Below are 6,049 nucleotides of genomic sequence, written 5' to 3'. Positions count from 1 at the left end.
TTTGTCTGTGATAGTGATAATCCGAGCGTGATGGGGTCTTGCATTGTCGTCCTGAAGGACAGCACCTTGACCAATCTGACGAAGTGTGGGCAATACCAGGGGTTCAAGAATCTCATCACGGTACCTGGCAGCATTCAGATTCCCGACAATATGGTACAGAGGAGTCCTGTGATTCCAACTGAATCCTCCCCATACCATCAGTGATCACCCACCAAAAGCGACACGTTCACGTACTGTGGCATCAGTGAATCTCTCTCCAGTACGACGCCACACCCGTATTCTTCCACTATTGAGCTGCAAACAGAATCGCGATTCGTCTGTAAACAGTACACGAGACCATTGCTGTCTGTTCCAACGCACATGTTGTCGATACCAAACCAGACGTGCTGTTCTGTGAACTGGACGTAAAGGATGTCTCACTGCTTGTCGTCGACTTCTCAAGTTCGCAGCTCGTAAACGGTTTCGCACAGTCTGATCACTAACGACAGTGTTATTGACAGCACTTAACTGTAACCTGAGGTTGTTTGCTGTTGATGTTCGCTGCCTTAGTGCTTGGAGAACCAGGTATCGGTCATCACGTTGTGAGGTACACCTTGGCCGTCCAGAACGATGTCGCTCTTGCACTCTGCCAGTGGCAGCAAAACGATGCCAAAGGGTGTGAATGACAGAGGGGGACACCTGCAATCTTCTGCCCACCTCGCGTAAAGAAAGGCCATCCTGGAGCCAAGCAATAGCTCGTCCTCTATCAACATCAGTCAGATGTCGTCTCTGTGGCATGGTTTTGGAAAGTGTGATAACACGATCATCGTCATCGCCTTCTTAAAGGGAAAGCATGCACGTGCACCATGAACATCACCACTTTCATATGCTGAGCATGAAAATTGAGTTGGTTATTGCTAAGGACAGGTGCAGCGTTGTGTTTGGGCGACAATATTCCTGTGTTTTGTTCATGTTTTCAATTCATTTGCACGACTACCAGAAGTGTTTCAAGAAAGTGTCAGGAGGATCAGCAATACCCCAGACGTGGTGCAACATGTTGCCAAACATTAGATGATAGTAATGTTATAACACATAATGCCATGACCAATTTGCTAAATCGTGTATTATATATCTGATGTTCTTTAACTTCTTTTGAGTAGTATACATTGTATTCAGCACGGTTATGTTTTTGAGTGTATTTTCAAATAAGGGCAAATGAGTTAAAAGGAGTATATAATTATAGATACTGGATGAACCACACATTTTTCTATTTATGTATTCTTGGATATATATATATATATACATATATATTAACGCCTGTTACCGTTCTAAAGCCATCAACTCATGAAACCTGTATATTGTCTGTTGTATCAAATTTGCATTAACAACATCAAGTACAGCAATTTAAACTGCTGCAACACCCAGACACTATGCTGTTATCAAACATAAGTGTAAACACGCGATGTATCATTAAAACTGTATCGTGAGAAGTTCCAAAACACATTTTATTTCAGATGTATTTAGTAAAGCTTGAGCTAACTCACTGGTAGAACTTAGACATTGCCGCTGACATAAGTGTCATTTATTGAATGTTGATGACAAGCACATGTATATAAACTACGTTTTCAGTGAAGAAATATCACTAATAGACGATTATCAACCTTGTTTTCACATGTAAAGGAATCTTTTTCGCGTACACCTGGAACTATCATTATTCGATATTGATGCATAAGCTCATGATTCAGGCCACAGAATACACTTTTAATGCAAATTGTGTAAGGGGCGGGCGCTACCGCGAGTTCAGGACAATGCTTACCATTTTCGCGAACACCTGGTATCACTAATTTCAGTGAACCATTCATATAATGTCACCGCTATTTTGCCTTTTATGCCCAATGGAATATACGGGACTGGTTGTTCTCTGGCGGTGACGTTCTATATTTGCTTGAACAGGGTCGATGTTTCTGCTAGTTGTCTGAAGCTCAGGATCATTTATCAGTTATGCTGAGTCAACTACAAACAAACTATGTATGCAAGTCTCATAATAGTTTAGCAAGTGTAGATGTCGTCAATCAAGTCATACAAAGGACTTGCTTCTATCATATTTAAAAGAGATTTCGTGTATTATTTTCATTTCAGAGACTCAACTTAAGTGGACGTCGTTGCGTTTAAGCTAAAATGCCATGATAACCAGGCTCATGTGACTGGTCCATGTGACGCAACCTTCGGCTAGCGTAATATGAAACGATGAACGTTCACTCACTTTTTGTCAGTTCCCGACGATCTTCATAGAGGATTCAGCTGGTTCTGTTTCGTAGGTATACATAATATTTATGGTAAGAAACAGTGCTTTGTAACGGAGATCTACAGTATTTGTGCGATGTGTTTGCTACTTCGAGAGTCAAACATGTTTAATTTAATGGCATTACATAGAACTACTCAGTGTGCAAAAACAAGACATGCTCTTGAAAAAGTATATGGCGGCGGTGTGCAAATAATCGATTTTGGAACAGAAAATTCAATGATTGATATCATGAGCATCGATCCACGCAATTGGGATCGATGACATGCATCAACCAAGGCAGCGAGCCTGACCACCCAATCCCGTAAGTCGCCTCTTACGACAAACAAAGTCGCCTTTTACGGCAAGCATGGGTCTCTGAAGATCTATTCTAACCCGGATCTTCACGGGTCCTTGAAAAAATACGGGATCATGAAATTTAAATGGTAATAACAAGTATTAGAACGAAGAAAAGTGTTGACGACAAATATCATATGAAAGAACGTTAATGTCTGTAAAACCTAACACCAAAATACATCCTGTAGTGTGTCATTCCTGATTTTGATACTTTCAAGGAACGTCGATTAATCTCTGTAGACCATTATTTCTGCAGCATCATGAATGAGATAAAAACTGAAATCGTACATGTGCTTGTCGACGCTGCACGTGCAACATTCAGGTCGAGACCTTGTTTCCGGCGTAATGCGTACGCTCCTACTGAGAGAAAGCAAGAACCTTGGTTCGGCCACGAATGTAAAATTCATAGGAACTACTTCCGTAAGGCTAAACAGAAAGTTAAGAAAACTAACACAATCTAAGCAATCTAAGGCATATATGCCACGTAAATTTTGGAAGGCTCTTATCAAGAATAAGAGTAAGGTGAATAACATTAAGCCTGATATCGAGACATTTATGAAAACTATAAAGTTATAAACAAAGACATGAATACCCACACAATTATTGATGAAGAATCTACAAATACTACCATGCACGATGATCAAATGCTCAATAGTGATATCACAATAGAAGAAATACGTAAAGCTGTAAAAAGCTTGAAAAATAACAAAGCTTTTGGTATAGATCTCATTGTAATTTGGTATATAATAAGCCCCTTAGAATTATTAGCACCCGTATATATTCATTACTTTAATGCTGTGTTCACTACCGGAAACATACCAGATGCATACCTAACCGGTTTGATCAAAAGTAACCAAAAAAGGTAACCAACAAAAGGGAAAATTCCAATATATACAAAATATACAATTTTGTATAGATTGTATATCCAAAAATATACAATTTTGTATATATGGATACATTTTACCACTGCTTCAATCAGTTTCTTCTTACCTCAGACATAAATTCTCACAATATGTGGTTAATATTGAAAATATTACTAATAATACCGGACAGTATTATTGCATGGGACAATAATACTTTAAAACTATGTTCATTGAGACAACTATATTTGGAGTGTTATTAAATAATTGGCATTTATTCATGTTGACAGCATTTTACACAACAAAGAAATAGAACAATTGAGCAGACTTTTGTAACAGTTAGATATATAATACGTACGCCTAATGTTTACAAATAAGATGGTCTATACATACAAGTAGTTCAGAGTAGTTTTAAACAATGACGGTAAAATACATATGCCATGACTAGCGGCAAATATGAATATATACAATTTAATATATATATGTTCTGTTATGTCATGGTATGGTGATTCTAAATCTAAAATTTTGCTTGATATTATTTGACAAACAGTTGTATGCACTGTCCATCATGATACTTCTACTTAAGTATATAAAAAGGGATGTTAGTTTAGTCAATTGACATGTGTTCATTGTAAACAAGGATTAGTGTGACATGATAACTAAGTTTTCATCAAGAACAATGCACTTCCTCGATTAGCATAATTAGGACAGAGTTTGTTATTAGTTATATCCGGACTCCAGTAAACCAAGGCAGCTAGCATCAGAGGAGAGTGTGAGCAACTGAAGAGAGGCGAGCTGCGAAAATCGTGATCTACTCTGCATTGTCAGGCGACAACCCTGTGACACCAGCACCTTTTGGAAGGATAACTGGATTGCCCATTGACAACTGTGATCAAAGATCTTAACCCGCTGGATCACGACAGGGACATCCTTGACAACACGATACGGAAGTGGGACATACACAGAAGTTGCACCGACCATGCAACAACATTTTAATAAAAGTGCCTTATGCCGCACTTACAAACAATCAAGTCTGGACCAAACAAACCAGTGATTGATACTATACACAATGATCCATGTTGTTGAGATATAACGCCACTTAATCAACCAAAGTCACCGAGATTGACCATGTGGTTCTGTAAAGTAATTGCCAGTGTGTAAGGTGTGAAAACGCCATGTAAGTTCATAGACCAGAATAGCTTCGCGTGACAAGCAACATGCTATATTTTGTAAATTATTGCTTCTGAATGTCTGCCCTAAAATATCTGGAAAGACTTAACCACTTAATTTGAATGCAATTTGTATGCTCTAAAGAATCTAGTAAGGAACTTGTAGATTGCTCGACACGAAGGGGGAACTTCACGATTGTAAATTCGAAATCATCCCTCTTGACATGCAGATTGGCGCATGGTTCAAATCTCGAATTCGCCCCGGTGGCCCAGTCGTCTAAGGCGCTGAAATTCGCTGTGCAGAGTTGCGTCCCTTGGACAAGCCAGAAACCTATGATTGTGGGTTCGAATCCTGGTTCGCCCCGATTATATTTCTAGGTTTGCCAGCACCATACCCGTGCTCGTGGGTTTCATAGAAGTGGTAAACGACTAAGACCTGCATCACTTCGGGCTTTCCTCCCACATCAAGCTGACAGGCCGTGATATAACTGGAATAGTGTTATATACACTTACAAAAATGTAAACGTCTGGTTCCTGCATTCGGGTTTCCGCTCATGTCAAACTGACAGGGCATCTAGTTACTGAAAAACTTAGAGCTAAGCGAGCCTACACGTCGAATGTTGGCGTCTCGGAGAACCACTAAGGCAATATTCAACTTAGCAATACGTGTATACTTTGTACTTCTACCGGAATGCTGATAACAACTATCTATTCTTTCAGAACCACATAAGACCCGTGAACATCCGAAGTAGAATATGTCTTCAGCAACCCAGGCTTGCCTTAGGAGGCGACTATGCTTGTTGTAAGAGGCGGCTAAAGGGATCGGGTGGTCAGGCTCGCTGACTTGTTTTGAAAAATGATCTCAATTGCGTGGATCGATGCTCATGATATCAATATATCACTGGATCATATAGGTGGAATATGTCTGAGTGTGGCGTAAAACAACCAACCAACCAACCAAAACCATATAAAATCGTATCACTTTGAATTCTTGAATAAGCAAATGTGACTCCAATGACGGGAACATTGTAAGTAGACACTATTTCTAAGGATGTTTACACTGCAAGGTCAGCAGGACTCAGGACACAAAATAACTGTATTACCCCTCTGAATAGGTTCACTGCATTAGTATATGCTTTTATAAACCTAATATGAACACTCTTTGAAGAATTGTCCGAAGAGGAAATATATAAGAGGCATTAGCAAGTTCTCATATACCTACAGTACCGTCCCGATGCTATTTCTGACAACGTGTTGATCTCACAAGATAATATATTTAACCTTTTAAACCTTACACTGACTGATCACATGATCATATTTCGCTTCAACTCATCATACTTCGTTCACCGTCATGACCGATGTGAAGTTTTGTCATTCGAAGAATCCTCACAATGGTTCATTAC

This window comes from Haliotis cracherodii, unplaced genomic scaffold, assembly GCF_022045235.1.
Source record: "Haliotis cracherodii isolate W230 unplaced genomic scaffold, xgHalCrac1.p SCAF_15, whole genome shotgun sequence".
In the NCBI taxonomy this organism is placed as follows: Eukaryota; Metazoa; Mollusca; class Gastropoda; order Lepetellida; family Haliotidae; genus Haliotis; species Haliotis cracherodii.
Note: the sequence above shows the minus strand (reverse complement) of the source record.